General features: G+C 32.9%; 1 long non-coding RNA gene across 12 annotated transcripts in view; it reads right to left on the bottom strand.

The window, feature by feature from the left end:
* LOC111719314 overlaps positions 1-25,070 on the bottom strand; it is a 177,348-nt gene that overhangs the window by 83,060 nt on the left and 69,218 nt on the right. For all 12 annotated transcript variants that reach the window (XR_004232418.1, XR_004232426.1, XR_004232417.1 and 9 more), the window contains 3 exons: positions 15,567-15,602; positions 13,556-13,597; positions 4,231-4,315 (listed from right to left, as the gene is read on the bottom strand). This is a non-coding gene — a long non-coding RNA (uncharacterized LOC111719314). The remainder of the gene's footprint in view (positions 1-4,230; positions 4,316-13,555; positions 13,598-15,566; positions 15,603-25,070) is intronic.

Genomic DNA, 25,070 nt, shown 5'->3' with positions numbered 1-25,070 from the left:
ATTTCTACCATCCTTCTCTATAAGATTATGCAAATTAGTTCATATTTGAAAATGCTTCTATTGGTTACCATTTTTCTTCACTTGGCAATTAAATAAAATATCTATTGACTGAAATGAGTTTTAGGCACTTTTAATTTCATAATTATGTCAATTAACTGTACTGGGGACCTGGACCTCAGTTTTAATTGTTGTAGGTAAATCCCCATCAGAAAATAAGATGACATATATAAAATGTTATATAAATCTTCAAATGTTATATAAATGCTAGCTACTATTATCATTATTTTATAAGTAGGAACTGCCTCTACCAATGTAGCAATTTAAACTCTTATAGAATCACTTGCAATACTGGGAAGTTATAACTTTCCAGGAGACAAACTACTGTCATATGTTAAATATGGTATTGCAACACATGTTTTATTGATGCTGAGGCCATCTTTCAGCTATTAAACTTCTGTAAGAATTTGTCATAATTGCTGTCAATGTCTTTTTTTCAACTATTTCCCATTTTTTCAGTACATGTGATATATAAATAGTTCGGGTCATAGTTGTTTCAAATGTATATTATATATTTAATATGTTTATTCCTACTTCTATCTCTGTGTTACTGTTGATCTTTGCTCTAATAAGTTGATTACCTAACTGAATATGAATAGCTGAATCAGAAATCATTCCAACATCATTAATAAGTTATTTCCTATCCGTTAAAACCATTTTTGTAATGTTGTTTGGTATTTATTATGTACATATGATTCTTTTCTTGAAAAAAAATCAATAATATATAAGTATGACACTTCTTTGAGATTCTTGGCCTCTCTTATTCCTGATTCTTGACCTGATTTTCCAATTTTTGCCACAGTTACCTATATCTATATGAAGTCTGGCTTAGCTCCCTGTTGACTCCAGGATCAGCCAGAGTCAGGAACAGCAAAAGTCCTTGGTCTTTAAGGGGAGAAGTAAAGGAGATGGACTAAGCCGCCACAAGCTCTCTGCCTCCCGACCTCCCTTCTCCTCATTCTTCTGCAAAGTGACTCTGGCTTGTCTTCCTCCACCCCCTAATCCCTCCTATAATTATCTATATATACCAAAAGATCCAGCCAGCACAGACTAGTGGCAAGGGCCATTTTCCAAGCATATGCTAATAGAGTATTGTCTAATAGGTAATTAGCCTTAAGTGCTCAGTTGTCTGATTCCAGTGCACCTAATTCAGAGTTTCAGCCCTTTACATATCTACCTTTGCATTGACGTTTATTTAGTATCAAAATATCCTTCAAAATGGCACTGTACTTACAAGATCAGTACCTCTTTACAATTTATATTCTTGGAGAATTGCCTAAGGTACTTAGAGATTAGGTGACCTGTCTAAACTGACAGTGTGAATATCAGAGTTGGGATTTGAACTCGGGTCTTCTAGATTACAAGTCAAGCTCTCTATCATACCATGCTGTCCCTTATCATACTATGTATCAAAGGGCATAGATTAATTGAATTTGCTAGGTTTTATTAAATTCTTTGTAAATCCTAATTTTATTATCCTCTATAATGGATGTTGCTACATAAACTTCTATTATTTTCATGCTGGTCTTTTTGTAGAAACTTATCATGGATACTACAATTTAAGGTGATGAGATGTTCCATGAAATAGTTCTTGTTGCTAATAGACCCACAATGAAACCCACTCCAGTTGCCTCTCCAAAGAGAATTTGCGAATTATTCTTCCAGTTATTGGCAAGTTCCCAAATATTTGTCTCCCATTTTAATTTTTATAATGAAAATATCAAGATTTTTATAATTCAGTTTCTCTACTAGCATATCTATTCCATATTTTTAAAGAGTTACTTCTCTGAGGAGTAAGCTGGTTAATCATTGAATAAGGATGTCACAAATAAAATATATAGAGTTAATATTTATATGTGGCTTTAAAACTTCATGATTCTAAACACCCTTTATGCTCAATTCTGATACTTTGTCACTATCTCTGCAAAGGTGGAAGGATTTTTCAAAATAGAGAAGGTGATTTTTTTGGAGGGAGGGGTTACCAAGGCCAAAAAATTGATACATCACCAAGTGGCAAATGAATTTATTTAATTGGTGTTGAGCCTCTATCTTTATGACTAGACTAACCTTAGGAAAATAAATGTAGTATGGATATGTACCCAGAGCCCTTCCAGAATGATAAAATCTGCTTGTATTCCAAGGGAATGCACTCTGAACAGCAAGGCATTAGAGTAGGACTCTATAGAAGGAAATAGATATAAGAATAAAATACTCAAGAATTTGACCTAGAATCACACAGATCTAGAATTATCTACAATTTAGAATCACACAGAAAAGTGTGAGCCAGTGAACTCATGAACATATTATGAACAAAAGAGTACAGAACTGTGAGCTTTAAGACTGTTCTCTCACTGACTTGCTCACTTGAGTGCTCTGGGAGTGGGGGGAACATAGAATAGGTATGTGTTTCAACTAAAACATTTTTTTTTTCAAAAAAAAGAAGGTGAGAGAACAATTAACCTCATCCCTCTTTGGCATAGTTTCAAAACAAAACTAAGAATTATAAATCATTTTGCAGATTTGTAAGATAATCTAAATGCATAATAATTATAAGCATAATTATAATGATGACAAAAATATATTTAAAATAGTGAACCTCTCCAAAAAAAAAAAAAGTATGAGAACTGATTTTAGTAGTTGCACTTGGTTATTCTTTACCTTTATGCATTAGCTAAACCAATTTCTTTGCAAACAAAGTTTTATCTTGGAAGCAATTATTTGTAAATGACAAAGTTGTAAAAATTTGTAAAAGCAGCAGTTAAAAGGATTTAAGATAGTACTGGGAGGTAGGAAGTTTGGACTATTATTTTCATCAATGTAGAGAACTCTGGAAGAGAAATTTCTTTAACCAATACAGATCTGCACCTTTTCTGCAAATGGTATTTTTTTTCTTGAAACAATTAGAGGTTAAACAACTTATTTAGGATCAGAAAGCCAATATATCATAGGAAGGACTTGAACCCATGTCTGCCTGCCTCCAAAGACAACTCTTTGTCCTCCCCAAGATGGGGTTTCTAAATAGTAAGAAGGATGGAAATTCAGACTGGCCCTGGATTTTACTAATGATATTCCTAATATTGGAATTATCAAATGGGCTTGACTTTAGACCCTACTCTGTCTCCTTTGAATGGATTCTCTTTGAAAAGGAAAAAAAATATATATATATATACATATATATAATAACACCAGTTATAAGGCATGCTAAAATTTACATAAGCTAGATTTGGGGAAATATAGCCTATATTAGGATGTCTATGATATATCAAAGTCTAGCAAAGCATATATGCCTTTAGAGTTTTCTGCACTGTTAATTTCTCATGAATATAGATATACTTCTTTACAAGTATATATTCCAAATAAATTAATTCAAAAATCATCCTTTTTTTGAGGTCAGAGTTTTTTTTCCATCTGTAAAACTGTAAGCAATGCTGTAGTTGTGAACAACTACATTTGATTAAAATCTGTCAGATTTATCTTTTTAGCAGGAGAGAAGAAATATGTGTTTCTCCAGAAAGGAAATCAATGTGTCTTTATGATAGATGCAGACTGGAAAACTGGATGCTGTTGCTTTAAGTGATGAAGCAGAAAGACAGGATAGCTCAACAGATATTACCATTAGCTGCTGACATAATTGTTGTGAAGCAAAGCCTGTTTAAATCTTATAATCCATGTTTATAGGATTGTCTTACAGCCACTGACCTAATAGTCATTACTCCAACTTCTTAAGTGACAAAGTCTTGAGTGTATGTATAGCTGCCATCATTTATTGTGTTTAGATTTCTTCCACCATATCCTTTAGCCAGAATTCTGGAGTGTTTTTCTTGTACTCCTTGTCCCAGATTTTCTCCTTTTGCACATAGGAAGCTTGTAGAAATCTTTGACTTATTTATATCCCTTTTCTCTTTCCCTTTATAGCTACTAGTGATACCCTCTATGTAGTCTTCAACTTACATGGAAGAGATCATAAAAAAGGATAAAATAAAAGTCTACCTTTACAGAGATTTTACCAGAATCCTCTAATTATGGAAAATTCTGGTTATGACTGTACACTACCAACTGGCCCCTAGATTTTCTAATAGCTTGGAGGTATTTTAAATTAGGTAGAAGCTTCTGGCCTTAAGCATAGTAATATTGAAATTTTCAATGAGATTAAGAGTAAATGAACTGTTTTACCTGTCCCTTAACAAGTACAGGCTGAAGTAATCAGGTTTATCAAGGGCATCTTTGCACAATCAGCAATTAGAATCACACTGGCCACCTAAAAACAGGAAAAATTATGGCAAATCACTTTATTGCTCAGTTGGAAGTGCTAGGAAATTAGATGGTGGTTAAAATTGTGTTATTCTTTGTCTTATGAGATCAATAAAGCAATTTTACGATATTATTTCTAGCCAATTTTAATTTGGAGAATACAGAATACATTTTCCGTATGCGAACCCCTTTTAATTCTGAGATCTTTATTCTTTGCTATTTCTTATCCTTCGGTAAGGTTAAGTGGTTAAATTTTCACTTGTTCTGCCATATACTAATTCACCAATGTTCCTTGGCAATTTCATTCTTCAGATTAAGAAACTGAGACATTTGCTACGGCTTTTTGACTTTCCCCAAACCATTTAGCAAGCAAATGACAGACAAATCCATATCCTTTTATATAAATCAAACATGTACTAATGAAAAATCATAATTTTGTGACCCCCACATTCAGTTATGAGATGCCATATGGGATCATGAACCACAATTTAAAAAGCTAGATCTATACTAATGATATATGTAAATAATATATATCTGTATATCCATTTGTGTATATATACACACATGCACATGTCTGTATATCTATATTAGGTATTTTAGACAAATATGCAGGCATAAATGTATACAGAATAACTATAAGACAATTAAATGAATAGTAGTTAAGAAGGGAGCAGGTGGGACAATTATATAGGTGATTTTAAGTTGTATCTTGAAGGAAGTGAGAGGATTCCATAAGATAGAAGTGAGGAGGTAATGGATGTCAGGTAATTGGTGCTACTATTGCAAAGGCATACTGATAAGAAGTGAATCTCCATGGGTAAGGAAAATAAGAGAAAATCTCTTTGGCTAGATAGTAGAATATAGAAAAGTGAGTAATATATAGCAATGCTAAAAAGTTAAGTTGGAACCAAAGTATGAAGGGATTTACAATCCAAACAGAAAAATTTATATTTTATCTTAGAGGCAATAAGAAGCCACTGGAATTTATTAAATAAAAACATGATTTGATCAAGTCTATGTTTAAGGGAAATCACTTCATTAGTTGTGTGGCATGGAATGGAGAAAAGTTCAAAGTACAAAACAAATTGGTATGTCTCCGCAATAGTCTAGGCTAGAGTTAGTGATAACCTGAACCAAAATGGCAACTTTATGAATGATAACAAAGATTCCGGTGGGAGAGGAATTCTGTACTGACAGAAATGGCAAGCTTGGCAACTGCTTAACTATGTGAGGTGTGGGAGACTAAACAACTGAAGTTAATGCTGAGGTTATCAATAATAATGGTATCTTTAGCTAAAATAAGAAATGTGACAGAGGAAAGGGTTTGGAGAAACAGTCAATGGAAGTTTTAAATTGGAAATGCCTCTAAGACATCCAATTTGAAATGTTATGTATGATAAGTCCAAGGGAGAAACTGGATCTGGCTGGATGTGTCAATCTCTGTGTCTTCTTCATAGAGATAATAATTATGTCTTTAGAAGTCAAGTTTTCTGAGAGAGGGAATGTAGAGAGAAAAGAGGGTCGAGGACTAAGCCTTGAGATACCAAAAGTTAGGGATGTTCAGTGGATACTTTTCCAGCAAAGGAAAAAGAAAAACAGGAGAAGGAACAAGAGAGTAATGTTATCAAAACTGAGAGGAAAAATTACAAGGATGAGAAAATGCTCAATAATGCCAAATGAAGCAGAGAGGTCAAAAAGAATAAAGGCAGAAAAAGCTACATTAAATTTGACTATTAGAAAATTGTTGATAACTTTGAAGACAAAAACTTTAGGTGAGTCCAAAAAAATAGAAATCAGATCTCAAAGGACTGAGGAAGGGGAAGAAAATGGAAGGCAAAATGTAAGCAGCTTTCTAAAGAGACTAAGAAAGATAGGTATGATATAGAATAATAACTTGTGGAGATGGTAGCATATAGCAAATATTTTTAGAGTGTTTCTCTCACAAACCTTTATTTCACACACAAAAAACCTTGGAACATGAGTTACTTGACATTAACTCTATAAGATAATTCTATTGTATTAAAAAAACACATGATTTTAGTCTGTTGTTCAGTAATCTTGAGGCTTTTATATTTTTATCTTTATTGTTGTTTGTTTAAAGTTGTAAACATCTAGAGCTAGAATCCATGGCTGTTTAAAATTCTTTATTCTATATTAAGGATTTCTGTTCATGATGAAATCAAAGAAAATCCATACATCCATCTATACCTAAACCAAAACCTACACCATAGCTTTGTGAAATGAATAGAAATAATGGTTGATACAGTTCATCTCATTCTGTTTTCTTTTTATTATAACATTAAATTATTCAATTAAAGTACTAATGGGAGGCAGAATGTCATAGTGGAAAAAGCATTTGATTTGGAGTAAAGAAGACCTGAGTTTCAACCCTACTTCATATACTGTATGAAACTGACCAAGTCACTTAAATCCTCTTAGCCTGAGTTTCCTCAAATATAAGATAGGGATAATGATAGTACTTACTTCACAGGGTTGGCATGAGGATCAAATAAAATATCTAACTGTCTTACAAAGCTCTATATAAATATTACCTGTAAAGTGTATTAAGTTGTACATTTATTTTGAATATATGTGTGTGTACATACACACACATACACACATATCAGAGCTACAATAAATGAACATCTTTCAATCTTTCTACTCAACTTTCTGCTTCCCCCATATTTCTGAAACTACATATTTAGTTTGTTCATTAAAAAAGCATTTTAACTATTACTTTCAGCCTTATTACCCAAAGCACAAAATAAGTATTTCAGAACAACAGAATAACAGAACAATAAGCATATTGATAAAAAAAAACTAAATTTGTTTGATACTTTATAAATCATAATTTCCCTTATAAGTTAAAAATGGATAAGTGACTTCTATTCTATGGGAGCAAGAATCCTGAGAAAGTGATTAGTTATATTAGACATCAAAATCTAGGTATTAAAATGAAAATTAATTAAACATCAAGATAACTTATCAACATGAGGCCAAATATATGGATGAAAATTTTTACTTCTTATCTTAATATTTGATATTCCATAGATACAATCAGATAGAAGTATAGAAATCTTTTTTATCAAAAAAAGAATTAGAATCAAGTACTTAGAATCTTTCAGAGTATATTAAAATTGTTTTTTAAAGATTTTAGAAAAATTATGTAGCAAGATCATAATTATTTTAAAATGTATTGAGTAAATAATCATTGTGATAAGAAATATAACTGATAAGAAAAAAGGCTGAAAATAGTTGCTATTATTTACTCTGGAGAAGTAAAAACCAAGGGATGATGTCATAATTGTATTAAAATATATGAAAGAAGGGACAGCAAAGTAGCATAGTGGATAGAGTGCCAGACTTGGAGTCAAGAAGACTCTTCCTCTGGAGTTCAAAATAGCAGTGTCATCCTGAGCAAGTTACTTAAGTCTGCTTGCCTCAATTTCCTCATCTGTAAAATGAGTTGTAAAGGAAATGGCAACTTCAAAAGGGTTCATGAAGAGTTGGATACAATTGAAAAAAATACTAAAGATGAAAGAATTTTATATGAACAAATAGAAATAACTATTCAACAATTCCACTAAAAACTAAAAAACTATGGAAATAGTTTATAGTACTGAATAATTGTCTTCTCACATGTAGATCATTATAAAAAAATATTCTCAAATTTTATTCCCCAATTACCAAAACTGCCATACCCTGCAATATATGGTCAACATCAGGAGAATGACAACCTCTTTGTAACACAGAATCTCAGAGGATTTGACTAGAATGAGATAGACATAGACAGCAGCAAAGATGTGGACTTATTTCTTTTGCAAGAAAATGCATTAGCAATGCAAGTTAATGAGCTGTGCATGCCCAGTGCTAAAGAAATCCATACACATGATTGAGATGAGAGCTGTTGCTATAGCTCTTTATTTTGGGGAGAAGACATAGAGATGGCAATTGGCACCCTATCACTACATCCTAAAGAACAATACGCTAGAAACAGTGTGTTCCTCTATTCCACCCAGAAAAGCTCTATGCTACATATGATGTGACCCTTAAGTCCCTCTAAAAAACACTGGGGATTTTTGACCTTAAGTGATATCTTTATGCTTCAAACCTGATTGTGAAAATCTCCCAATACTAGGACTCCAAGAATTGCTTCATCATGCATCTTTCTTATAAAAGGGTGGAAGAAATCATGAAAGAGTACTCCCACAGGATCCTGTGCTTGGAATTTTTTAAATGCCCTGTCGTCTTACATTTGAGCCTAGAAGAATACAACATACTCTGCTCACAACCAGAGAATATAGACAGTGGAATGATCAGATGGTACTCTTGTAAGAGGGCTGTTTTTTTAAATAAAAGCCTTTTTACACATACACACACACACACACACACACACACACACACACACACACCTCACTTAAAACCACACTGCATTTCCCCATTGTTCTTTGGGGCAACATAACATTTTAGTTCTTTAGAAATTGTGGTATTCTATGATCACTAAAATACAATTGTTAAAGTGACATAATCCTAAATCATGTGCATATCAAAAACTTGAAAAGGAATTGTTCTATTCCATACCACTTTACAATTTAGACCTCTATAATGAAAAGCTGAAGTAGTAGTCTAAAATGTACTCTTTTATTTAAAGAAAAAAAAATTACAACACAGAAGGTGATAGAAATCTTTAGAGCCTACATTTGCAAAAGAATCTTGAATTACCTGTCTATCCCTTTAAGCATTTCATCTACAAATCAAACACAGATGGCCCATTATGTTTATGACCTCACTGTCAATTGCTCTAGATGGAGCATGCATTAATTATTGAAATATTTTCATAGTATACAACTTTTTAGTGTGTACATTGTTACAGATAATTTCAACTTTTTGATTAGAAGGTGGTATAAACAATTTTATTTATGAGAATTAATCTCTCAAATGTATAAAAGCTACCAATACAGTAATTTTTTTTAATATAACAAAACCAACCAAAAGTCCCTGGCCCTAGTCTTGGAAGTCAACATTATGTTAACATTGCCAACAATATATAAACGTTGCCAAAATCTATTACAATTGTAGTAAATTTCGATTACTGGAGTTGTTTGTTATTTATGTCTAGAAGATAAAGATAATATTGGGAATAGCTTTCTTCTATTCAACGTATAAATTACATCCATAAAATATCTTGCTTTGTAAACAGCAAGAGAAAAAAAAAAGCAGAACTTGATTGAAGCTTTCAAATTATTTCATCTACTTTAGTTTCAAGTAAACAAATCATACTATTTGGATAAAAAAAGACTCCCTAAAAATTTGATTTCTTAAATCTTTCTTTAAATTTTCTTAAAGTTATTTTAGTTAGAAAACTACACACACACACACACACACACACACACACAACATAGATGTTATTTAGAGGTGAAAGTACCTTATAGCTGTCAGGTCCTTTATGGATTACAAAACATTTTCACAGAAGTCTCATTGTACTCTTTTAACAATCCCAGGGTGAATGCAAAGAAAACATTCCAAAGAAAAGTGTCTCTTTGCTTTTGTACTCGTCATTCCTTATGCCTGGACTGCACTCATTCTCTATCTCTGTCTCATAGCATCCCTTTCTTATTTTAAGATGCATCTCAGGCACCAATTTTTTTTCATAACACCTTTCCTGATTCCCCCAAATTATATTGTCCTCCCTCCCAAGCTACTTTGTATTAAACTGCTAGGTATGTATAGATATATTTGTGTTTATTAACTTTATGCCATATATATTTTATATGTACTCATCTCCTCCTTTAGAAGATAATCTGATTGAAAGTAGGGATCATTTCATTCTTTATATTTATGTGCCAATACCAGTACTCAGTACCCAACATAGTGACTGCCATTTTTTGATTGAAAAAGATAAAGAAACAGGCAGAGACAGAGAGATGATTAAAAAGACAGCTATATCAAAGAATATGCTTATTTACAATGAGTTCATAAACATAATGAACTCTCTGTGTTTGATTTGTATAGACAAATAAATATAGATATAAATATTATAGTTATTTTGCAGATGAGAAAACTGAAGTTTAGTTTCTTATTAAGTGAGGTGCTCAAAGTTGCAAAGCTAGTAAATGCCAATCTAATTTAGAATCTAAATTTAGAACATCAATCTTTCTAATACAACCCTGACTCAAGCTACCTAAATCTACTCAATAAAACTGGTTGCACAGAATCATTGATATAGAACAGAATTGGACTTAGGACTCTATTGCAACCCTTTCATTTTACAAGTAAGGAGAGATGCCATGGAGAAAAAGTAGGAAATCATTCAGCTTTATCCAAATCTCAACTTAGCTATCTTTTCCATATATTGATTTTCCCCATCAAGGTTTGACATAAGCCTAAGATCCATATTAGTATAAAAAAATCAAATGAGATTTGGGGGGAATTTTGTGGAAGTCATAGCACAAAAAAGTTTTGAAACTCAGAAATATATAAAATATTTGTATAGTATTATATAATATCAACATAGTTTATCTCATAATACTATAAAAACTCATACTTCTTTCCTAGTACAAAGGGAAGCCCAAAAAGTTTTATTGAATTTTCCAGATTTCAGGATATTAATTGTATTTGTGGACAGGAGTATTCACTTCTCTAAATTTTGAATGCATCATCTTCCAAATCCATCTTTTACCTTCATGTCCTGTTAAACTTAGTTCCTGAAAAGAGATTCCAAAATGAGGTCACAAAGCATATTCTTTGTCATACAGATCTTCAGCTGGGAAGACTTTTAAAAAATACACCCACTTTCTTGTACTCATTCATGTTGGAGCTGGAACTAACTACCAAAAAATGTGCAGAGATTGGGACTCAAAATGATTCAGAAGAGCAAAGAATCATTTGAAGTGTTTGTTTCCTGATGGGTAGTTTAAGAAGACAAAGAAATCCTGGTAAGAAAAAAGCAAAGTAATTGTGTAGTCACTGATGTGTATGTCTGGCCAAAACAAGGGCCATGTTTCATGAAAGGTTTTTTTTCCTCTAGAGAGAACATAAATGGAGAACAATAGGAGGTACCATATTTTCCCAGTTGGATGAAGTGATATAGAAGATAGATCCTGAATACCTTTAGGAAAAAATGAGGCTGAATTCTAGTGGACTTGTGATAGAAAGAGTCATATGTATCCAGGGGAAGAAGTATGAGAACTGGGTGTGGATCACAGCATAGTGTTTTCATCTTTTTGTTGTTGTTGTTGTTTTCCCATATTTTTCCTTTTAGACCTGGTTTTTCTTGCACAGTATGGTGGATGTGAGGGTATTTGTGGAAGAGTTGCACATATTTTAACATTGCTATCTGGGGAAGGGGATTCAGGGAAGGAGGGAGAAAAGTTTGAAGCACATGATTTTGCAGGGGTAGGTGTTGAGGGCTATCTTTGCACGTGTTTTAAAGATAGGGAACTATTACTTTTAGAAAAAGAAAAGAAAAAAGAAAAATTAAGGCTGGAACAATATTTTTTCTTCAACTAGAGAAGTGATAGAGGAAAAAAAAGAAAGAAGATAGAAGTTTAGCACAATATTATTTGGAAATCCCTGACTTTTTTTCTAGTGAGGAACCCTGATGTAAGTGAAATCTAGAAAACTTCATCTTCATAACGAGATTGAAATATAATTAATAAGGATACTAGCTAAATATTTAAACATCAAATTTTTATTTTCCCAAAGGAAAAACAAAATATTCTTGCTTCACTTGAAGTTCTGTCTTTATTTCTACACTTTTCAAAAGACATTTTATAATTAATAGATCTTTTGATCCTTAAAACACTTCTGAGGGGAGTTGATACAGATATTTTTATCTTCTTTGAACAGAAGAATAAATTGAGTCTTAAAACCACTAATGGAACTTACCTAACATCACAGTACAAGTTTGTGGCCAAGTTGGAACTCTGAGATCACTTTCAACTTTCATTTTTAGAAACTAATATTATACATTCAGTACCTGGACTGGACTAACTTTGTACAGGAGAGAGTGAAGGTGGGGAAGAATTACAACACATTGATTTATCCACCAAGTGTCAAACCAAGCATCTTGTGCCAATGGTACTAGCTGTATGACCCTGGAGAAGTCACTTAATCCTGTTTGTCTCAGTTTCCTCTTGTGTGAAATGAACTGGAGAAGAAAATGACAAGCCATTCTAGTAACTTTTGGCAAGGAAAGTCCAAAGGGGGTCATGAAGAGTCAGAAACAGCTGAAATGACTGAACAACAACAACAACAACAACAACAAACCATTGGTCACTAGGGAACTTGGACAGGAAATGTGGAAAGATCTGCATAAACTCAAGTCCGCTTTTGTAAAAACAATTCAAAGCACATGTCTAATTATTTTCCAAAACATCATTTTAATATAAAGTACCATACACTATTTTTGCTCAGATAAATGATTATTGCAACACTTAGAATTATGGACAATGAAACTACATTTCACAGTATTGATTAGCTCTCAGTTTCTGTCATATTCCATTTCCTTTCTTTTTTTTGTACCAGTACTAAGAAAACTTGAGCTTAAATATGGCTTCAGATTTAGGCAAATCACTTAACTTCAATTTGCCTCTATTTTCTCAATTATAAAATGGGAATAATAATAGCACCTATCTTCCATCAGGATTGTTGTCAGGATCAAATAAAATAATATTTTTAAAGCACTTAGCACAGGGCCTGACACATAATAAACATTATATAAATGCTAATTGTTGTTGTCATGATGATGATTATTATTGTTGCTGCTGCTACACCTATCACTACTACCATTACTGTTTCTACTACCACCACTACTACTACATTGGACCTGACTAGAATCTTGCATTGACTCTGAGGCTTCTGGATACATCCATAATTTGATAAGATCCTCATATATATTATTGCTCATTATTAAGAAGCTGACTAATATATTGGAAAATGCTGATATCCTTGCCCCCTGCTTTTACTAGATATAAGATTATATATATTACTTAGACTTTCTGAGACTCAGTTATAAAATAGGTATAAGATTCTCTGAAGAAAATACGTCTTAAGTTGGTTGTAAGGATGAGAATGAAATATATATATATATATGAAACATTTGACACATCTTTATAGCATTATATTTATGGCAATCATATAATTGCCAACTTTTACATAAACCACACTGATATTTTTGTAGAATGTACTCTGTCCAGTCAATTCTCAATAAGCTACTATCAACAACCAAAATAAAAACAAAACCTACCTCTTGTCTTCTATTCCCATTCTATGGCCTTTTATAGTGGCCCTAGTTGTGAAGAAAAGGAGAAATGTATAAGAAAAAGAGAACACTTTGATTATTAAAGCACTAGTTCTTCATCTTCTTTTTAACTATCAAGGAAAAATTTCATCTTCACTCAAACCCACAAAGATAAGAATCCTATGTCCAGGCCCACCTCCCACCATGGTTAATGGAGTGGAGTGGGGATGTAAGGAGTTTGAAGCAGCTTGAGAAAAGAGAGAAGTTATTCTGCTTTATATCCTTCATATCCTATGAATATAGAAAAGGACTTAAAAATCATTATTTTTAAAATTCCTTGACCACTACAGCCAGGCTGAGCACAACATATGAGAAAGTAAATATGTATATTTAAAAGATTTTGACTATACATGCTAAACTTAGGTTATGATAACTAACTACATCTCTTAAAATAGCTGCTGCAAAGAAGGCATTATTTTTGGTGGTGATGACAACCAAAGTTTACGTTGAGATTTACAATAAACATTTCTTTAGCCTAAGGATTTTTTCTTTAGTACTAGATGAGAAATATGATTGTGCCAAAGTCCTTTCTCCAAATTGACTTTTTGTGAAATTAATTTTTTTGAAAAGGTTTTGCTACCAATACTTTTAGGAAAAACAGATGAGTCTTAGTACTTTGAGTTATTGGCCTCTACCAAGCAACATAGCTATAACTACAACTGATAAATAAAAATAAATTTCACATAAGTTATTGACTGTGTACCAGATCGCCAAAGCAGATCTACCAAATTATATATGGTTGCGATTTCTAGTTGTGACTTAATTTGGTATTTTAAAGAAATGTCACCTATTGGCCCACTGAAGTGCTTATGTAGACAAAACCTTATATATTTTGGCTAGAACCTTCTTCCTCCCTCAAATGATAAAAGGAATGCAAGAATATCAGTGTCTTCCAAAATAACATTCATCTAGTACTTTAAAGTTCACACAGCCCTCTACGAGCAATACTCCATTTGATTCTTAACAACAATAATGTGAGGCTGGTAATATAGGCATTATGCTCCTTGTTTTGTAGCTGTGGAAATTAAGGTTCAGAGAAGTTATTTGACTTTTTCATGGTCACACACCACATGATAGAAGTAGCTTTGGAACCTATGACTTTCTGTTTTCAATCCATTGGTCTCACCACTATGCTTTGCTGCCTCAGTCATAATCTCCTACAACACTGTGGTCTACAAATAAACTTGACATTCAAATCTGAACTGAATAATCTAGGCAGGAATTTATTCACTGGAGTTTTTCTAGTTTCAGAAATAAGTGGAAGCAAATTATTTCTAAATTAGAAACTATGTCTACAGTACCATTATATCAGCTCTAATTTTAGAGGGCAAGGTGCAGCTCTGGCACTAGACTAATGTAATTTTAATATAGTTTAGCAGATGATGATTATGATAGAGATTGTCTTTTGCTCCCTTAGGAGTTTTTCACTTAAGAACTTGATAGTGTTTTGGGTAAAGTGTTATAAAAGGGGCTACGGTACATGACAGAAAAGAAAACATTAATCTCCTATGTAGCCAAGAGCTGCATTAATCTTTTAAGCAATTCAAGAGCAAATCAGAATATGAACTCTTAAAGACTGTTCAAGTATACTAAAATATTCCTATTAGTAATAAGGCAATTTGGGTGGATTTTCACTTTTTTTGTCCAGATAAATAAGATTCACTGAATCCATAGATACATTTTAGTGTAGATTTTTAAAATGCATTTGCTGATAACTGCTGATATATCTTTAAGCACAGAAAGGCAATGGAATCTGCATATCACCATTGGTCTCTAAGAGTCAATCTAAGAAAAGATTCCTTAATGGATAACCTGATGGTCATACTTGTAAACGTTCTCAAATTATTAGACTCCTGTTTTCTTTCTGAAAAATATTAACAACCCAAGAAGTATTAACAACTTTCAGAAGTTCCTGACATTTCATGGACACTATAAAGTTTTCACACATTTTTCCCACCTTGAGTATTTGGAGATCCCGATGACTGGAGTTGTGCTGAAAAGATTGATAAAGCAAAGCAATCAGAGTTATTTCCTATGCATGAAATTGATTAAATGCTTCACTAAATGGCTTATAAATTTGCTTCTCATATTTCTGTCACCCACTGAAAAGATTACAGAAACTCTGCCTATAACCATGTTGTATACAATACCAAATTACAAAAGGTTGTAAAAACTAATGTTTTGTTTAAAGTTTTGAGCAGGACCATATGCCTTCAGTGACCTTGAGTAAGCTATTTTAATTCAAAACATTTCAAAGACTATAAGGGGAGAAAAATCCATCTACATAACAAGCCAAACCAAAGTGGTTAGACCTCAGTATTATTATACTGAGCTTATTTTCGCCTGTAAAAATTAGAATGATTCTCCTTATACAAATGAATGTAATGTGTCTTTAAAGCCATGAAGCATATGTAGTGTCAATAAGGACAGTTTTACAAAAGGAGCTGAAAACATATCTTTAAAACCTCCCCAAGTTGAGTTAAATTTTGTTATTTTTAGAACTGATGATCATCAAATAAGCTTAAAGTCTTGCATAGACTTGTAATCTAGGTCTTTGATTTATTTAGAAAGCATAGCAGATATGAGTATTTTTTTAAAATCTCTCTACATATTTTCAAAATGTACTTTTTGGTCAATTTTATCCTTCCTGTGTTCTAATTTCTAGCTGTTGTGAAACAGTTGAGAGCGCTTTCAAGCATAAAGCCATTTTATTGGCCAAATGCATGACCTACAGATGTGACATGGGAAAACAATCCCTTTCTTAACATGGCCTTAAAAATCCCTTAACTTCTACAGGAAAAATGATATTCTTTCATAACATTTACAAGACATCATGTCCTCAGCAAGAATTAGCATTTGGCATTAACACACAGCTCTGGCAAGAAATCTCAGGAAAATAGATTTTACAACCAATGATCTACCCTGATTCTTGACTAGTTTGACCTCTGCAAATCCTAAGCCTTCCATCATTTTCAAAAATGGCCAGTGTCATGACAAAAATGACTGCCACAACTGGGGACATCACATAACAATCCATCAGTCAACTTCCAAGATGAAAAGATACTCTTCAAAAAATATCAAGTGGAAAGCTTAGGAAGAGATGTAAGAAAAAAAAGAGCTAAATAATGCACAACTACTAGCTAATAATCTTCCAATTCTCATAAATTTCTGTAAAGTTTATGTGTATGTGTCACGAGATAAATAAGATGCTGTGGAATTACTCCAGTTCCTGAGGGGAGGGAGGGAGCAGGAAGAAAAGTGCTATAATCACTATAGAAAAATGAAAAATGCTAGGTGGTGGTGGTGGTAGTAGTAACAGTAGGAGTAGTAACAGTAACAGTAGCAGCAGCAAGAGTAGCTATAGTAGTAGCAGCAGGAGTAGCAATAGAAGATGTAGCAATAGTAATGTAAGTAGTAACAGCAGCAGTAATAGCTGTAATCTTAGGATTGCAGCAGTAGTAGTTGTAGTTATTCATCCTTTGTACTTGAAGAGAACCAGTGATATCATCACCACATTAGGGTCAAAGTACAGTGTGTTCAACTATGACTGATTGGTCTAATATAAGCTCTACTACAGAGCAGGCATAAATAATTAGTTTGGACATATGGGATGGAAGTGTCTCTAGTTTTGTCTCATTTCTTTCGAGCTACTGTGATTCTCCTTTGTTTATAGAGCCCAGCACCTTCTTTGATTCCAGTATATCATGCTGTCCAGTCCTGTGCCAATATCTCCCATGTTTCACAGTTAAAATAAAGTTCTTTAAACAAAAAAGAGTGTTCTTGCACTACCTATTTCTGACCTTCATTGGAGTATATGCCTTCTGTGAGTTCTCTATAAAATAGTAAGTAAACCTATGTTTGGTATTTGGTCTGTTTGGCTAGTTGGAATGTTTAACAATTAGGCTGGAGAGTGGGTGGTAGTAGTAATAGTGGGAGGAGGAGGAGGAGTGGTGGTGGTGATGGTAGTGGTGGTGGTGGTGGTGATGGTAATAGTGGTGGTGGTGGTGGTGGTGGTAGTCGTAGTAGTAGTAGTAATAAAGTAGCAATCATCATTTTCATGGTACTTGTTCTCCGCTTCCTCTTTTTCTTTTTCTTTCTCTTCCTCAACTTCTCTTCTTCCTTTACCTTCTCCTTCTTGCCCTATTCCTTATTCTCCTCTTCTTCTTTATTTCCTTTATCCTGTTCCTCTTCCTCCTTTTCCTCATCAATACTATTATCAATAATAACATTTGTGCCTATCTGGACTAGAAAATATGTCAATTATTCGGGAATTATATAGCTAGTTTATTTTCCCACACCATCAGCAGTTGGACAGTTATTTAACTACTTGCTGGAAGGGGTCTGCTTCTTCTTTATTGACAGAAAGAGTCAGGATACATAAAACCTGACTGAGTATTAAAAATTTCATTATTTAAAACAAAAAAGCAAAGAGTTTAGTTCTAAATCATAAGAGAACCTGACTCCAAACTCAGATGACTATCACCACAAAATATCTACCAGTTGCCTATTTACACATAAGTTTTTAGAGGTAAAAAGCTAAAATCTAGAATTAAGAAGAGTCTGGCAGGGACTTGAAAAACATACTTCTTAGAATAATTGTGTCAATGCTAGGATGTTTTAATGAAGCCATCTTAAATGTGCTTTGCAATCAAAAGAAATTCCACATGCTATACTGTCAATAAAATCATACAGAGATAGAAGATCATGAAAATTGAATTGATAGGACAGTGCTTATAATGGTCAGTCTTGTTTTCCCCTAGTTATGTAGCATGTCTTCTCCTTGCAGGGATGATATGTTTACACTTAGTCATCCATATTCTTCCCACCTGATTCTGGGTTTAAAAGGTGTGTTTTGTGGGTTTGAACCAGAATCAAATAAGCTGACCTACACAGAGAAGTGTGGATCTATTAGCCCCATACTCTTACCAACCAAAAACTATTTATTCTTGCTAATTCAAGGTCTAACTATCCAGTGTTTGGATTATTTAGACTCTTCAATTCTCTTCTCTGACTCTGTTGTCTTCCTGTTGAACTATTCATTTCAATGACAAAATTCAAATAAGTCAAGGATTCTGTATTTTAGCAACTGAAGGTAAAGATTTTATGAGAGAGGCAATAGAGATTATTCAAATGAAAGGGATTTTTAATCTATTTATTCTACTTCTCTTTATACAGAATCAAAATAACTGACTTATTTAGAGCTTTAGGATCTGCAAAACACTTTTATTCTCATTTGCTCCTTAGAACAATCCTCTACTCTACTTGCTCTTAGTATCCCCATTTTACAGTCAAGAAAACTAAAACTAAAAGGAAAAAAATCACATTGACTAGGGTCACACTGGAATGTCTGAAATGGGCTATAAAACCAGGGTTTCTGGCTTCCAAGTCCAGTGATCAATCTATTATACCAGACTGCCTTTCAGAAGAATAATGTCATATAACATTTATTATTGTTACTTAATTTTTTATCATACTTGAAAAAAATTTAGAAATACTTTGTGATTATATGTAGGTATTTCAACATTATTTAAATCTTATTTTAATCAGATTTTGTGATGTTAAGACACTAAAGGATTAGTGGCCTAATAAACTGGAAATACCTAATTTTTTCAATGTAACTAACATATCATATTAGGGTATTCAAATATAAGTATGATCTTAGTTATAAATATACTTGGACATCATGCTTCTTTATTCTTTAAAATGATAGAATAACTATTCAGTTCATACACTTCTAAAATATATTGAACTATTCTCTCTGTCACTTTTTACAAAATTCTGACTCTAAGAATCTTGTCCATGTTCATTATATGTTCATTTCTTCTTCATTTACAAAGGCTCATGAGACTTCAACTCCAGGAAAAAAAAAAATAGCAGGACAGAAAGCTCTAGAAATGGCAAGAAGCCATATACTACTAAAAAGCCTTTTCTGTTTAGAAAAGATAGTTTGTGCTATCATTCCAGAAAAATATAAAATAATATTGTCTAAGTTTTAGAATATTTAGAATATTAGTATATTGTGACCTTTTCTAGTGATGTAATCAAGCTTCTCTTTAAGGTTATTTATAACATTATTTTATAAACAGACAAAAGATATCTTTATTCTTGGTCATTGTGACCAAATAATCATTCATTCAACATCACATAGCTTCTGATTTTTAAGGAAACACCTTAATATGTTTTAAACTAGTCTCTTTGAAAAAGACAAGATACAAAGAATCAATGTTTTCTCTTTATATCTGAGTTGCAGGTACCTGGACATGTAAAAGTGGATTTTACACCTTAGGATCACAAGGAGTTAATCTACATTATAAGTAAGGGTTTTTCCAATGCTAGTGACCTGTTCAAAGAGTTCCAGAGCTCAAGACATATACATTCTTCATTCAATAACTTGTCTCGTAATTGGTATATTGATTGCTAATGTCATCATGATTTAGTATATATAACTCCCCCCAACATGCACACAGCAGCCAACAATCCAAAAAGTCATTGTTTATTCATTGTGATTCCCAAACTGGCCCATGTCAGCTCCTGCTTGAGGCCTGCCTGATAGAAATCAGCAAATGATTGGACGCACACATTCTTAACATGACTGACCCATGACATCTTGGAGGGCAGCAAGGGAGCCTGTTATTACATGTACAATACTCTTCTTTCTTCCTCCTTATCTATCCCCAGATGACTTGGAGATTTTTATTAACTCATTAATGACTGAAGATGTCATTAGAAGCAGTGGGGAAGGGTTAGAGTTGTGTTTTTTTTTTCCCTCTAAGTGGGCATAAGCAAATGATTGGCTTCAGGAAAAAGAAGAAATGGGTTCATTGATGATACAGCTAAAGCAGATCAAGTGTGCAGGCTAATTTATTTCATTAGAATTTGAAATTTGATTGACAAGCTCTGGGTATTAAAAAAAAAATGGCAGGAAAAATGCCTGGAGGTTTTCAAAGAGGACAAGACAAAAAGCTATATGACAAAAGATATAGCATTAGATAGAATTCTCTCATTTCCACTGTATTATGAAATAGATCTTGTCATTAAAACAGCCAATTTTTCTTAGTCTAGATATTTAGAAGGTTTCTTAAATATTATCATCTCTATATTTGCATAGATTCCTGGGTTTAATTCTTTCCATCTGAATTATGTATGCAAGTCATGGCCTCTCAAGGAAACACTCCTCACTTTAAAACTTTAGAATATTAGAAGTTGGTTGGTAATTTTCACTATAAACTTCCTTATACAGAGAATAAGCTGTAGAAAACAAATTTCGATTAGTAAAATAACCTTTTTAGAAAGACTCAGAAAAATTGACTACAACAAGGTGCCTTTCATTAAGTATAAAGACTTTGAAGTGGAATTTCAGCTGATTTTCCTCTAGGGTTCAGCCTGGGGCATATCAGGAGACTGCTTAGAGAAAAGGTTTACATTGATTTGATCAGCCTGGATAATTCTCTTTGCAAAGAGCATGTGTCCCATAGTTCATATCCTCAAATACATCACAAATTAATGAATCCTCATAAGTACCCTAGAGGAACAATTCCCATATTAAAGAGTAGTAGATTGAGGCATCTCCAAAAAATTCTGCTTGAGGAAGTTGATGCTTCCATTGAGATTCAAATTTTCTTGATATCTAGCTTTATCTTCAGGGAACCAAAGCACACCTTTCTTTTTTGCAGTTTTACTAGGCAAGGATTTAAGCTGTTCTATATTGTATTTATTATTTTATTACTACTTATTAGTACTATAGCTGTAATAATTATAACTAACATTTACAATCTACAAATTTATTTTTATTTTTGAAAATATATCAGGGTAGTCTCCAAGATAATCCTCTGATGCAATAATTTTTAATTATTTTATAATCAGAATTTAGTTTTCCATCTATTTTATCATACCAAACATCCAGATAAAAATGGTAAGGCAGATGTGTATGTAGATGTGTTTCTATATGTATGTAAAGCAATCAAAAAATCCAAATGTTTGGTGACAGAGAGATTTAGCTTTAATCTGTTCATTTAGAACCACGCTGTAATTTGGTATCCTTTAACCAAGCCTTGACCCTTTATTAAATAGGACTTAAAAATTTTCCTGACTCCCACTTTTATTCCCTTTGAGAAAAATATAAACATACCTATTATCCATAGTATACTCTAACATACCTTGATTCAGTTGTTAATTCTTTTAGTCCTGAAAATATTACCTCTTCTAAATCTTTAATTTCCTTATTCCAAGTAACATTTCATGACTATAGATTTTTGCATTTGCTTGCTTGCACATGAAGAAGAATAATTCATTTCTTTTAGGAGTTTACATATCTCAAATGGAATGATATGATTTTAGAACTGGATTGTGGCAACATTCATTCTAATGGACATATAGGGATGAGGGTGATGAATGAGGTGGTCAAGTGGGACTAACACTTCTGGCGTGAGGACTTCCCAACCTCTTTTGAGGGCTATTCATCCACCTTTGTTGTGACCACACCACACACACACACACACACACACACACACACAACCTATCTCAGACAAGCTAACCCAAATTGAAGATAACCAAAAGTCTTTAAACCCATCTGAGTTAGGGAGATATCCACTGTAAGCATATGAATTCTTCCCTTGGTAGAGTGAGTGGATGAGACAATTTGTTACAATGGCCATGAAGGCAGATAAAGTTTGGTCAAACGCTGAAGTTATTAAGATCATCTACTTTATCCTGAGCCATTCACTGCCAAGCATCGTAACTTTTGTTCTGCTACTAGACTTGGAGTAGTACTCTGAAAGAGAGAGTGAGGGTGACAACTTTGTACAACTCTACTGTACTAAATTCAAATTATGCTAAAGTCAAGATGTTACCTGTGATGTCATTTGTCCTCTTCAAAAAACAAAGGATAAACAAAAAACATAGGGTTAGGAATCAGAACTATGATTTTCCTGATATAGAGAATTCCTTGTCAATATTGTACTTTAGGAAAGAGAAATCACCTCACATTTTTAATAATACTAAGTTAATTCATACTTAGAGGTAAGAATTGGATCTGTGATTTGACTGGTAGAGGAAACTCCCAGATGAGGAAACAATACAGGTTGGCACCTTCTCTGAATCTTACAGTCTTAAAGAGTTGCTTAGAACAGCACTTATCAAAGCACTTATCTAAAGACCTTTACAAAGGACCCACAAATTCATTACCATATCATCATAATAATAAGATTTTTCATTTCTAATGTAGAAAATATTTATAATAAAACCCACGTAAGCTAAGACTCTTTGAAGAGGGCCTTGTTAATTTTCAATAAGGCAAAGGTTTGAGACTAAAATTTTTGAGAATAGCTAGACTAAAGCATTAAAAGATTATGACTTGGCCAAGGTAACATAATCAGTAGATCAGAAGCAGAAATTAAATACAAGTCATCCTAGCTCTGAAGCTCACTTTTTTTGACTACATCATCATGAATTTCATGATTTATATGTAGAATAGTATATAACAATAATTCTAGACTCTGTGACAAATCTAACCTTATCCTGAAAATTATCAAGCTAGGTATCCAGTCTGTCTCTTCTAATGAGGGTTCTCTCTCTCTTTCTCTCTCTCTCTCTCTCTCTCTCTCTCTCTCTCTCTCTCTCTCTTCTCTCTCTCTCTGTTATATATATATATATATATATATATATATATATATATACATATATATATATACATTTATATACACAAGTCTAATAAATATCCTCATTTCTTTTTTCTTTATTTATTCAACTCTTATAAATAAATTTCTTTATTTATATTCAGCTCTATAGCTTCCCAAATAATAAAACAGATTATATTTTTTAAACTTTTTGTTGTTATCAAATGATAGATTACTGTTTTAACTCATTTTTTCTTTCCTCAAAAGCTGATGTCTAGGAAGCTCTCACCAAAATATGAACTGTTAGGTAGTTTGGAATTATGGAGATAAAAGAAAAATATTGTGAATAAGAACAAGTCAGTAATTCATAAAATACCTAGCATTAAAAGCATTTCTTAATCCAGGATCCACAATTCATAGGTAAATTTCAGGGAGTCTGTAAATTTGGGTTGAAAAAAATACAGTTTTATTTCAATTTAATTGCTTTTCTTTGTAACTCTATATATTTTATTCATTTTAAAACATTGTTTTGAGAAGGGGTTCATTGGTTTCACTAGACTGTGAAAGAGGATCCATCACACACATGCACATGCACACACATACACACACACCCAAAGTTAAGATTCTAGATTTCTGTTCTAGATTTTCAAATCTACACTTCATAGATAGATAGTAGATAGTAGATATTCCAAGATACTCTCAAAATAAAACTTTTGAAATACTCTACAAGAGACTTGATACATGAGGGAAAAATTCCACCCAGAAAAAAGGGAATACAATTCAACAAATTTATTTAACCACAATCTAGTTGAGGAATACTGTGGCAGAAGGTGTGAGTGGTGGTTCAGTTTAGAGAAGACATGACCCTTCATTTATAGAGCTTAAATTTTAATAGAATGATAAGATGCATACATCCCTCTGTATGTGTGGAAGAAAAATAAAAGGCAGAATTAAGAAGTGGATTGAGAGCTAGCCTTAGACTTGGGAAACCTGAGTTCATGTCTTTCCTCTTACACATACTGAATCTGAAAGAGAGAGAAGAGAAAAAGAAAGAAAGAAAGAAAGAAAGAAAGAAAGAAAGAAAGAAAGAAAGAAAGAAAGAAAGAAAGAAAGAAAGAAAGAAAGAAGAAAGAAAGAAAGAAAGGAAGGAAGGAAGGAAGGAAGGAAGGAAGGAAGGAAGGAAGGAAGGAAGGAAGGAAGGAAGGAAGGAAGGAAGAGAAAGAAAGAAAGAAAGAAAGAAAGAAAGGAAAGAAAGAAAGGAAGGAAGGAAGGAAGAGAGAGAGAGAAAGAAAGAAAGAAAGGAAGGAAGAAAGAAAAAAAGAGAGAGAGAAAGAAAGAAAGAAAGGAAGGAAGGAAGAAAAAGAAAGAGAGAGAGAGAGAAAGAAAGAAGGAAGGAAGGAAGGAAGGAAGGAAGGAAGGAAGGAAGGAAGGAAGGAAGGAAGGAAGGAAAGAAAGAAAGAAAGAAAGAAAGAAAGAAAGAAAGAAAGAAAGAAAGAAAGAAAGAAAGAAAAGAAAGAAAGAAAGAAAGAAAAGAAAGAAAAGAAAGAAAGAAAAGAAAAAAAAGAAATTCAATGAGAATTTAAAAATCAATCTTAATACCTTAGCTCCCCATAAAAGTTCAATGGAACAAAAACACAGACTAACACAGAGCTAGAAACATCACCCCATTATACTTTTTTGACTTTGAACTCAACAATTACTCATTAGTGTGCTCCTGTTTATTAATGTTTACTTCTGGAGAGATGGAAATCAATATGAAATGAAACAATCATAATAAAAGGACAGGATTTGCCAGCAATAATGGGGAAAGGTGTGTGAGCTGGAAGAAAGTACAGTAGAGGAGCCCG

This window comes from Sarcophilus harrisii, chromosome 2 (genome assembly GCF_902635505.1).
Source record: "Sarcophilus harrisii chromosome 2, mSarHar1.11, whole genome shotgun sequence".
Lineage (NCBI taxonomy): Eukaryota > Metazoa > Chordata > Mammalia > Dasyuromorphia > Dasyuridae > Sarcophilus > Sarcophilus harrisii.
This window is presented reverse-complemented; position numbering and strand designations above follow the sequence as displayed.